This window comes from Drosophila rhopaloa, unplaced genomic scaffold, assembly GCF_018152115.1.
Source record: "Drosophila rhopaloa isolate 14029-0021.01 unplaced genomic scaffold, ASM1815211v1 contig_167, whole genome shotgun sequence".
NCBI lineage: Eukaryota > Metazoa > Arthropoda > Insecta > Diptera > Drosophilidae > Drosophila > Drosophila rhopaloa.
Genome location: NW_025335047.1, coordinates 1,784,191 through 1,797,540, shown reverse-complemented (window position 1 = coordinate 1,797,540; position 13,350 = coordinate 1,784,191).

The window sequence follows — 13,350 nt, the reverse complement described above, 5'->3', positions numbered from 1 at the left end:
AAGTAATCATAATCATAATTACGGATACTTATTTTTTACATCAAATTATTTATATAAGTTTATCAAAAAATATACGAATTATTTACATATTTACAATACTGAAATAACATTCCTAAAAACTGGATAGTCAAAGGCTTACAAAATTAAAGAATAAATAAATATTAGCAATCTACGCCCTGAGCTGGTCTATCCTTCAGGTAACTTTAATAAGCTTCTAGAAAAACTTAATTATTTGCTATTTCCTCACCTATCCATTCATAATATTAAATTCCCTGAATACATTTCCCAAACGAGACGTCCCACAGCAATCCCGTCACACTGCCCCACTAAAAAGCAGCCACTGAGCTGCCGACAGTAACTATAAACCCAGTTAACGCACACACAATTTGCTGTTGTCCTTTGCATAAGTAACTCGACTTGGTGCCCCGCAATTTGTAGAAAATTTCGTTATACGGACCATAAACGCGAATTCCCGATGCTCGACGCCTGTGTAAATAAAATTTATAATCAGAGCCACATCCACGACCCGAAGGAAGCCAAAAAAGTGTATTTCTGTGACGACAATCCTGCACGGCCCCTGCTGACTGGATAGCCCGGCTCTGCAAACACAAAATGGCAAATGTTGACGCCTTTATTGGGTTCAAAATGTGAATTGCGTCATGGTAAATGGGGGGCGGACTGAAAGGAGGCTGGGTGTAAGTAGTTGACATTGCCCTAAACACGTTTGCCAGTCGCAGAGCCTGGAAATGTGACTTCAGAGGGGGAAGCCGCGTCGGAAACACGGAATTCCAATTAGTCTTCATTTTTAGTAAATTTACCACACACTCTGCTTTTTTCCCGGCCAATTTTTAAAGCGACAAACATATTTTTCCTGCTGACTTACTTTTTTTTCCCACACATTGTGGGCTGAATTTATGTCCGGTTCGATGTTCGATTCGCGGAGTTGGATAGGCCGAATTTATTGCAATTTTCGGGCGTTGTTTAAAAAACGCTTTCGCTGACAGCCGAGTAGCATTGGTGGTTTTTCCGCTGCGGTTTTTTGGTTGTCCTCCTACATTTCCGTCCTGGCAGCAGATGGGTTTTCGGTTGCTAAATGTCACACCGACATGACAAACTAAAAGGTTATTGCATTTTAAAAAGCCAACATACATTTGCCATGAAAGGATTATTTTCAAATTAATATTTCATGGGGGTGTGCTGACATAATTGAAACACACCAAACATATCAATTTCGGTCCGACAGCCTTCAGCAAAGAACAAATATTACTACACTTCGAATTGAAAGCCAACAAGCCCAACTACAAACTGTGTACCAACTACTATATATTTGCAGAGTCAGCACAAACAGCACCGATATAGTCCGTCCGTCCGTGTTATTGATGGCCACATTCCGCGCTTTTTATTTCATTGCATTTTTATATTTTTAATAAACTCGCAAAAGCGACAGAAATTACAAGCGATGTCAGGGCGAGTTTTTGGCAGCAAGCCAAAACTGGAGACAGGCCAAAAGGGAGGAGGATTCAACAAGGACCAAAGCCGAATGAAACCCGGCTGCGAAATATGTCGACTGCAACGGCGGACGGGCTTTGCCTCAATTTATGTCGGCCCAGTGAGCGCGTTCCGCAGGATACTTTAAGAATAGTTGGGGAAAGTGGGGAATATTATAAAGGAATAAATCAAGGCATTTGCCTGCACCGGACACGGAGGCTGTGGTCACGCCTAAGACCCCAGAGCCGCCCCTGTGCATTATTAATGCCCCCCAGACTCTCCATCTTGTGTGTCCTGTGTGTAGTTTGCCAGCTTCCTTTGACCGTCTCAAGGCCAACATTTCGGGGAGCTTTTGTTTTCACTGCGTGCTTAAGACCCGAAAAATATGTCAGCCCGGCGAGAGCAACAATTTATCATCCCCGAATCGAGGCCGAGATTGGTACAGGTCCTTCCCAAGTCCAGGTCCTTTTCTTCTTCTGGTCAGTGGCTCATCAGGCGCTGAAAGGCAACGCCTGGGGCTGTCAAACGCAAATGTTGGCCCGATGTTCGGATTAGCATATAACAAGCGAAGGACATATCAGTGTATCTGGGCAATCCCCAGGATGTTCACGTGTCCTCGCAGGACGTCAGCTGGTTCCCCATCACTGTTTGTGTTTACGAAAGTATTTCCTTCTGCCTTTCATACGAAACACATGTCGACGCTCTTATTACGAACGGCCATCCTCCGTTGGCATATGCAAAAAGTTATGCCATTTTTTCAGGTATCACACAAAATGATTTGTTTGCGTGTGGGCGAAAAATAAGAATTTTTATTGTCGCCGTTATTGCTTCTGCTATTTGTAGAAACTCATTCGGCAGATGCGTTCGCATTATTTATTTTTAAATTTATACGGTTATAGTTATCGACTTAAATCGGTATAAATGTTATTGCTTTTTGGGAACAGAGAAGTGAGTGACAGTAAATTATTTATTAATGCACTTTATATTATTATATATTTAATGCAAACATCAGAATAAACCTATTCAGTCTTACCCCGCCATCAAATCTGTTAACTGACCAACTCTAAACTATTATTATCTTTCTTAAGGATATGTAAAATTATACATCAAATTTAAACACCCCAATTAATAATCTTATATACCCTCTCATGAAATGAAACAAAATTGTTATCAATTATCGAGTCAATGGTCACAGTAGCTAGTTACTCCATTCCCTAAATTAGTTATTATATTGTAAATGCGATTTATGTATTAAAGCTAATACTGAAATAAAAAAATAAATATATATTTAGTGCCTAGTGAATAGTCAATAGGGAATTGTGGTGGTATCACAATCAGAAATTTAAAAACGAAAAGTTTACTCCTTTAATTGATATTCACCTTAGAGTGCGACATGAGCTTGTGTGAATATCCTTTTGGCGACACAAAATGCGGGCTGGCTCAAAGGACGAAATCCTGCTGGTTGCCGACTGCAATGAATGGCAGAATGTGGTCGTTATCCCTGTTGGCCCTAAGCGCCATAAGCATTTTCTTGTGCTCTTATTTATATGCAAAAGAATATATATATGCCCATTTCAGTTGCCTGCAACACTTTGGCCACTTCCGGTCTGTGCCACAGCCCCCAGGATTTGACATGGTCCTGCGGCTACTGCCCCCTTTCCCCTGCTGCTCCTCCTGATCCTCCTGGTGGTATCGCTCCTGCAGTTGACACAGGTCCGACGCGATTTGGGCTCAGAACGAGCCACGTTAGTTATTCGCCCACACAGGCGCCACACTTTTGGCCACCGAATTTATGCGGCCTGCACTGCCAGAATTGTTATTAATAGCCGATGCGATACATCCTGAGCCCCTCTTTTGGCCAGAAGCCGGCCTGCACCTCTCACATTTCTGCATATAAATTTTGATTGCAGCCCATAAAAACAAAGTTATGTTTTGTGGTCGAGATCAGGTGACTCTTTTCAAATATACTAACATTCCGGAGGGGACAGGCCACATTGGCCTAAATGCTTGGCATGAAGGCTGGAGCTTAAGCTTTAAACTATTGCATTTCGAATAAGAAATTTAAATCACTAAAATGTTAGGGGTTAGAAATATCTATCAAAGATATCTAACAGTATTTAAGCTGATATTTAATCCCTTTCTAAGAACAAGTAAGAGGTTTTTTTTATTAAAGTTTATTTGGCCATTAAAGTTTTGGAAACAAATTTAAGTGAACCATTTTATCACACCTCAAAATTAAAGTAATCGTTTACTAAGCCAGCCAAAACACTTGTAAATAGCCAGTGAAGCTTGTATAGCCGAGGAAAACTTGCTGGATTTGGAAACTTTGTGAACGGCTCAATCACCTAACAATTTGAAACAGCAATTCGAAGTTCAAGTGCCGCATTAACCTGGAGTACTTGCAGGTCACAGCAGATATATACCTATATATAAATACATGTAAGCTGGAGCACAAGACAAAAGAAACCAATGGAGGGGAAACAAATTGTGTGCAGGAGGACAAACAAATACGAGTGGCAGCCAAAAGACAACCGGAACATAATGTGCGATTGGGGATGAGGTGATGGGGGGATGAGGGGAAGAGGTGATGAGGGGATGAGGGGCACACACAACAAACAGAAGGCAAATGGCAAAAAGACAAACCCACGTAAACCTCAAGCCACCGACAACAAATAGCAACAAAGAGTGTTCTCCCATTCCGGACAAAGGCAAAAATACGAATTACCACTTGAATTATTTACGCTGGAATAATTCAAGGAAAATGTACGTCATTTAACACGAACTCGGATCCGGTTTGACTTGGCGCCATTTTTGGTAAGATGTTTTGTTTGCTGAACAGACTGCGTTAAAAAAAAAAGAAAATTCCCATGAGCCCATGAGTGAAGAGAAGGCTCGTAACTTTTTTGACAAATCTTAGTTGAAGCCAATGTATTATGGAGACATCCACCCATCAAATGGGCAATGAAATGGGTTGACAAGTTGTACACAAAGATTTCAAATGCTGAAAGAAAATATTGGATTCGAAATTTTGAAATAAATCTTGAGGTTTTTATACCTACTATGGACATATGGCAAAATTTATATAACCAATCGTTTAAAACTTGACAAGTAATTTAAGGATTCAGCTTATCATTTCTTTTGTGAGCTTCAATAACTAAAGTTTTAAGAACTTAACCCTTTGTTTATCTTTTACAACTACAGTGCCAAATAAATGATTGTAACCCTTATTTTTGGAGCGTTTGTTCGCGATTTTTTTTAGACCAGAAGGATGGGGTGTAAATGAATGAAACTTGGGGATGGTGTTAATTATATATTAAAGTGTAGAAAATAAATTTTTTAATAAAAAAAAATTCAAAATGGCGGCGATATGGCCGGCGCCCTGAGACGTGTTTCGTGTAAAGGCACGCAGCATAAGTGGTGTAAATTTGAACCTGCAAAAAAAAAAAAAATAATCCTGTTGATTGATGGTCTAATTTTTTTCTCTCCGTATTCTAGGATAGTTCAACTATTTTTTAAACCAAAAAAAATTTGATTTTTTGAAAATTCTACATTGATGTAACCCCTTAAATAAGTGATAAAAATGTATGTAAACTAACAAATATTCTGCGTATTGCCTTGCAACACTCAAAATGAACTCAGTAAACACTGCCCTTGGGCTTTGGCAAACAATTTATATTTACTGCCTCGCTGGCCCTTTCACCTTATCTCCTTCATCCAGGTAAGCACTGTGAAATAATGCCGAGAAGGACAGTTTTATTCGAAAAATGTGCTGTCGGGCATGTCAAGTTATAGTTTGCTCTGCGGCGCGGAAATGAAACCAATACACAATATACGCCAAATGTGCCGAAAAAAAGTAGGCAATATTTTGTTATTGTTACCGCAGGATGCTTTGTTCGCGCTGCACCGTGTGCTAACATTATGCCATGCCTTTTGTTACCTTGTCGCCGTGTCCTTGCCGCAGAAAGGACCTTGAATCGCCGGCCCAGCTGTCTGCCATCGTCATTATACCCTTGCAGAGGGTATTATAATTTCATCATATCATATAACTCAATGGAACAATCGGAAAAAAATTCACAAAAATTATAACTTTGATGTTTTTAATTTTGTTGTTCTTTGGGATTTGGCAATACTTAAATATTATGGAAATACGGTTCTAATTAAAATAAAATCGGACAACAATATCATATAGCTGCCATAGAAACGATGCCAAAATGCAGCCCAAAATCGACATAGCTTCATTGTTTTTAGTAATATAGGCATAGATATCGAAATGTAGTAGATTTGTAATAACTGCAAGGGTATATAAACTTCGGCTTGCTTAAGTTAGCTTCCTTTCTTGTTGTTATCATCATCATCGTCATCATCATCAGTGGATACGGCCAACAATGGCTATATGCGGTCGTCGTCTTTTGGTGGCTCCATTTAGTTGCTCTCTAATATGGAATAAACAAAGCGCCGGCAGCGCATTATCCTGATCCTGTGCAGAGAGGTGTGAAATTCAATTTCGCCAATTCCAAGCAGCCATTGTTCCCCTTTCACTGGCACTGCTACTTTCACTCTCACTTTCCCATTGGCCATTGCCCATTGCCCATTTCCCATTGCCCGACTGTCCGTTTTCATTATTAAGGCCATTTGCTTGTCCTGGTGACTTCTGCCCTGGAACCGTCTACTAACTGACAGATTGCCGGCAACGGTTTGAACCTCGGACACAAATTAAATTCCAGTCTTCTGCTGCACGGCGGAAAAAGAAAGAAATCGAGTAATTGAATTGTGTGCGGCTAGTTGGTAGCTTAAAAATTCATTAGAGACACATGCACGTCGGAGTTTCAATCTCGGAACGGGAATCGAACTCAATGGCCATCCCAATGCAAATGGAAATGGAGTGGCTGGGTGTCCTGGGCCCCAGGCAATAAATTTCAAATGAAACCAGTCGATAACATAAATTATAAAATTAGTTTGCCAATGTGTCTGGCACTCGTCTTGCAGACAGCAAATAAATTGCGAACTAAATTTGACAACGACTAGAAACTCGGTTGGTTCTTTCATCTTCTTCGGTTTCTTTTGGTCGATGGGAAAATGGCAAATTGATTCGCTTTCGGGTGGCATTCAATAAATTGAATTTACGCCGCGTTGGTGAGTTATTGCATTGCACTGTTATTGCGGACGTTTGGTGGGCAAATTTAAATCATTTCCTTGGCTATTACTTAGGCTTTATGCTTTTGGTCCATTTCATGGGGTTCCATTAACCAAATGAGCTTTTCTAAATATTTATATTTTTGGTATAGCTAAGTTATACATCATCTTTAAAGAAAAGAACAGTAGTTGCTTAAGTTCCAAAGTGAATTCTCCTAAAACTGTGGCTTCTAAAAATCCCACTCTAAAATGCTTTAAACTCGGCCAACATCCATTTGCCCTAATCACTCTGCCTAAAAACAGATTTTTTGCAGGCAAAAAAGATGACAGACACTGCGAATGTCGAGTCACGTTCTCGTCATTTATTATTTTAGTTTTATATTATCCCGGGATATACAACAAGGCATGATATGTGCACAGACTGAGGAGTGAGCCTAGTTACGTGGCTGACATTCCACCTACGAGTTTTCAGTTTAAAGCGAGTAAAATTGGTTCAGCAACAATCAAATCGTAAAAGTTTATCAGTGGGGTTAACACAGCAAATTATGTTTCATCTGGATTAGTTTTAATTGGCGAAAACATTTGTAATAACTCCATGAAACACAGTAGTCGACTAATTTGATTGCATTTTGCAATTAAACTTGCCCAAAATGGGAGCACAAGCCCATTTCAAGGTTGGCCGAACTTCTACTTGCTCTTTACCCGCGCCTAATTAAACGAAATTGTTTCTTGAACTTTTGTGGCAGGCGCCAAATAAATAGATTATGTTTTAATTAAAAAATTACGGAAGTGCGGCACTTTTCCTTGCAGCCTGAATTAAAGTGCCTCTTGCCTGTTTTTCCCATTTTCTGCGGTGAGTGCCACGGGGTTCACAAGGCTGGCACTTCTCAAGCATCCTGGCTAATTACACAAACAGCCATAAACACACGCGTGGCAGGATTACCCTCTTAAAGCTAATGATGACGACTTTCGACCCCAACGAGTTGGAAAACATACGTGAATCAGATTGCCAGGCACGGAATGTCGGAAAAACGAAGCGAAAATCAAGAAAATATTTGCGTAGCCCACCGGAGTCTTAGCCCTATGGTCCCATTTGGCCAACATGTGTGTGTGCTCGACGCCCTTCACGCACCAAAAAAAGTGGCACAGCAAAAACAGCCAACGAAGAATAAGCCGCGTCCGCTTTGATGTCGAGCCCATGGCCCAAAAACGCCGCTCAAAAGGATGGCAACCAACAGATTTTCCGAAGACTTTAAGTGTTTTAAATTGTTCGTAAAAGTTTTGGCGGTTTCAACAGTCTAGTTTTAAGGGGACCCCCCTCATTCTCGATTTCAAATTTGGACGATTTTCAATGGGGTGGTAAATATTTATTTTTAGGCTTGTAACTTTGCATCCATTTATTTAAAGTGTTAAAAAAGAAGAAATTTTACACATTTTTTTTTTTTTTTTGTCATTAAATTTTAAAAGAACATTCTTGAATAGTTATAGGTTCATATTAAATAAAAAAAATAATTTTTTTCAAACGGAGAATGTGGGTGTCCCCTAAATATAGAAGTTTATAGCTTAAAGAAAACATTAACATGTGCATGCTTTTCCAAATTTTAAGTGGGTTGTATAAATTATCCATAATATAAATCCTTTTTTTTAAATATATATTAATCTCTTAGTCTACACTGCTATTATTTGAGCAGTGATGTAATCTTTACTTAAGTTGCTTACATGCTTCTTTGGTCTCTAATGTATTTCTGTTACCTCCTTTTAATTAGAGCTAAAAATGTCTACAATTAGTTAGCTGGGAAATTGTCGAGTAATCAAGTGACAGGCTTATCTAATTGAGCAACCGTTAATTCCTTAAAAACCTGTTTCAATTTTGCTACGAAATCAGCGGGTTTCTGTTAACCCGAGAAAATAATTGTAATCCTTTTAGCCAAGGCCACAGATTGCGTTTCAGTTTGGTTCCATTTGTGTGGTCACTGTTGGCCAATTATCCAAGATGGACCTCCAGATTTTCAGGAATAGCAAAGTCAGAATCTCAAGCTATGCCTCATATTTCCCATTGTTGGCCATGTGGAATGCCCAAGTTGGTCAGAAGGAGGAAAACCGTGTGACAGCCATGCTCTGTTTGCCTTTGCATCCAATTTTGAGCATTTTGTCTCCGGAAAAATTCTTGGGGCTCCGCAGCCATGGCATTTTGCTGTTGACTTGGATGAGCCAACAATGTCAGTGGCCGGTGCAAATATTTGGCTAACATTTTTCGGCTCTTTAGCCGGATAATGGTGAGGAATTAACTATCCCTTGGCGCAAATAAGACTCAGGGATAGGTTCAATTTGCAAGACAAAAGAAATTAAAACACTGAATAATACACACTGAATAATACAACTGAATTTGTATATAACAAAGCGCTGAACTGAAACCATTTATTTGTATGTTTAGTTTGTCGCCTGAGGCGGCTGTTAAATGTTGAATGTGCTCGAAACCGATAACATTTGTCTTCCATTAGCAATACAAACACTGACATCGAAATAAAAAAACAAGACCCATCTTCCTTCGGTTCGGTGAGCAGCATAATAAGCTTTTCAATAAACTGTAGCACACTTTTTCGGGATTTGCATTTGTCACATGCAAAACAGCAGCCGACGCGATTTATGCAAAAAAGAAAACATGCCAGCTACACAAGGCCAACAAATATGATAAATTCAAATCGAAAATCGAATGTTATCCCCTCAAAGCTTCAAGTTGTTTACCCCGGCTCATCGAATATGCTGATTTGTAACATCGATGTTTGCCTGTTTGCCTGTTCGACAGTTTGCCAGTTTGCCGTTTCACGTAATTTCCATTTTTTTGTTTGCTCAGGAAAACACACGCCCAGCGGAACAATGGCAAACATTTTGCATTGTTTATTGAATTAGTATCGATGGCGTGTCTGAATTTATGCACTTACTAAAACGCTTCGTTGTGCCAGTTAGCAGACGGATGACTACTGAATATTTGAACGGATGTGTGTTGTCACGGTGCAGTTTTTGCCCGGTTGATTTTGTTTAAATAAAATTTACTTGTCAGCTCGAGATATATTTTTAATGTTTTTGAAAATTCGTTTTAAAGTCCCAAAGGACTTTGTTTGAAAAGGGCACAATCAGAAGAGTTTTCTTTATAATAACATTGAACAAAATTGATTCACGAAGAGGTTCTGGATATTCTTAATTCAAGAAAAATAATAAGCAATAGTTGGTAGTAACTCTTGTTGCTTAAAGTTATCATCTCGATTTAAAATAAGAAAGGTAAATAAAATATATCATTATTTTGTTCTTAAGCCAAAGCATTTGGTTTTTAATTAATATTAAAAGTGTTGTTTTTCGGTCCCCATTTAAATGTTTGTCATGGGTAAACTCCACCTTTTTATAGCCATACTCCTTGCCATATAAACGGTTTTCTGGCAATTTGTAATTATTTATGCGAAATATTTTACAGCTTGTGGCTAAAACTTTGTGTTTTTGCGACCCTTTTTGCAAACAACAAGGGCTTAGGTGCAATAGCCAGACAAAAATGACTTCATGCATGCGAAAACATATGCGAAACTGTTAGAGTTGTTACACAATTACATCTGGCTTACGGGGTCCCTTAAAGCCCTTAACCGGAATTCACGAAAAAATAAGACATGAATTTATTTTATTGCGGTATTTCCAGTTGGGTAGTGGTTTTTATTCGGCCATCGCTCTGCTGGATGTGTCGTGTTACATGTGTTTACATGTCCTTAAACCTGCTCTCTTACAAAATAATGCAGCTCCCGCAGTGTGTACGTCAATGGCAGCACCTTGTTCTTGCCATGTCCTTCGCCCACTTTGACAGACCCACCCACCCACGTGGCCCATATATGCCATATATAGCATATATACCCTATAGCCCAGACTGAAATTGAGGGTCTCAAGGCTCTGAAATTGTAAGCAACCCACTTTTGAGTACAAGTAACTGCGGATATGCCTTCTCTTTGTTACTTTCACGCGCAGTTGTGAGCATGAAGTGGAAATGTCGCTGCCATTTTGCATATACTTACCTTTGGATCGCTCCTTTTGACATATAAGCTGCAAGAAGCCGAGATTTAAGGAATCTCAGGTGGCGACATATTATAAATAATTTAAGACTGCAATGACACTGGGTCAGTCCACTCACATGCTCAACAACTGGCCTTGGGAGACTGCATTTCGCCAGCTTTTCCCTTTGCCCTTTTAGCCAAGACATTAATTAGTTTCCGAAAATAAACACGAGAAGGCAACAAGCCAAGTTTGTAAATTGTTTGGCTCTAATTTGTTATGGCAATGTTAATTTGGGCAAAAAACTTGCTCTTGTAGTCCATTTGATTAACAATGGAAACTTTTGAGGAAGGCAGCAGGCCAAGTCCAAGTCAACTTGGCCAATTGTTTCGACTGCCAACCGCAAGAACCATTTGCTGAAATTTGTGCAAGAAGTTGGTGCTTTTGTGTGAAATTAATTAAAGTCAAATTATGGAAAGGAAATGGCAAACGAGTTGATGGGATAAATTATGTAGCAAAGAATGGCAAGTGTTTAACGTTTATTTGAGCCTTTATAGATTCCATTAATAGAGTGAGAAAATAGGTTGCCAATCTTGAATGGCTTCAACATTTGTTTTTGAACTGAGATTGGTTTCCAATCCAAAATCAGAGAAAGCGAAAATGTAAGTCAATCAATTTGAGTTCCTGGGCAATTCAACATTCTTAAGCAGCTCAATTTTGCACCTAAGTATCAGCTATTTTTCTTTGAAAGAACAGATATGTACCTGGCTGTGATGCATGATTATGGATGCTGTATTTGCATACCTCAAATGGTGCACTAAGTATGCGAGGGTGCAACATTCGGATTCCTTTAAATCCTGCCTCGGGTGGCAAACGTAGAAAGAAGATGGAGCGCTGTTTAAACCGGTAAATAAACAAAAATCTGTGACACGAAATGAGCTCGTTGCTGTTGCTCTCTAAAGGATATCGCTGAAAGTGTGTGCGTGTGTGTGTTTGTGAGCCTTTAGTGCGATTGCTTTTCCAGCACATTCCGGCAAGCTTGTGCAGGAAATGCATTAAGAGCGTGTCGCCCCCAAAGAGCAGTTGGCTTAAAAAGTGTGAACGTAAGTATGTATGGTGTATGCCGTATGGTGTATGCTATATGGATGTGTTTGCCCCGCTTACTTATCAGCTGAAAGTGTGTGCATTTAACGAGGACCAGCTTGCATGACTAACACCCAAACGATATGGTTACCCAAGTGCAAGAATATGTCGTTTTATGTGATCCGCTAAATAAAAGACTTGGATTAACCCTTCACTCAAGATAAGTCTTTAAGGAGGGATGAATGTTTTCTTTCGTACTGTTTGAAAAATGTCTTTAAAGTTTTAAATTAGGTTTATTATGGATTAAGTTTAAAAATTTAATAAAAGTTGTCTTTATTATATATTTATTTTCTCTCAATGTAAGTCCTAAAGACCTTAAAAACTCAAATAAAAATCAGCCGAAAATATTACGTTCATTGTGTAACGAGGCGTATGCGTATTATTACTGCGCGGGTCACTGAAATTTGAAGAAGTAGCCAACTGTCTTGCGCGACAGATGCTAATTTTCCACCACTGCAGCTGTTGGCAACAGTAGCAACAGAAATAAAACTGAAAACGGCTCGTAAAGTCGGAAAAGCGACAACAGAACGACGGTAATTGGACTCTGAGCTGCTGGGAAATCATAAACATTTCTTGGACCTGTTCCAAAACTGGGCAACAACAAAACAAACCCATTCGCCCAGCCCCTAAAAATAGAACAAAAATAATGACAAAGCTAGTGTAGTGAAAATGAAAGCGCTGTGGGCCAGACTGAATGAAGATTGACGCTAATTCGAGAGCAGGGATTTTGCTAATCAACCAGAGTTGAATGAATCGCCTTAAAGTATGCTGCAATTATGGCAAGCGAACACCTTTTTGCCATTTTTGGGCAGGTAAATTGCATTAGCATGGAAAGCAGATTCCCGCACGAAAAGTGCTTTGACATGGCTTTCAGCCCTTAAGATTCCCGCCCTCCGGTGACCATTTTGAATTTTGCATTAGCACGGCGATGACGTCACACACTCGCTTTTTCCCAGATGCTGACCTTCAGTGCAACATTTGTGGATGTGTGTGCTCGTGTTTGGGTGGGGAAAAAAAGAAAACGAATTTTTTCTCGTTGCCAGCAAAGCTTTTGCCACATTAACGTCGTCAGCTGCATATTTCTAATTTTTTTCTTTTTGGCACACTCATTTCTTAGTTGCTTTTTTCATAATTTGTTTGCCATGACTATTTGCCTTGTTGCGCATTTGGCATGGATTCGCCGCTGTGTGTATCTTTGTGTGGGCCAACATGTGTTTGCCACTGACAAACTCATCATGGCTAAAACCGAAGCTCCAGACAGGCCAAGAGCGAGGGAAATGGCCAAAAGAGGTTCTGGGGTTTCTTTTGGTTAATATTTTATTTAATTACTGCAGCTCAAACCCGAAAGCCTACAGTGCAATTTGGGCTTGTGGCTTTTCTTTGAACAGCCACATTTTGGTTAGATTGGCATTGGACCAGGTGGCATTGTCAAGGTCGACTTGGTTGGGCCCCGTTTGAAGGTAAGGTGGCCAAGATATACATAAGAAAAATATATATAATGAAACTTAAAAAAATGGTGGGTATATTTGTTTTACTAAATATTATTTAATTATTATT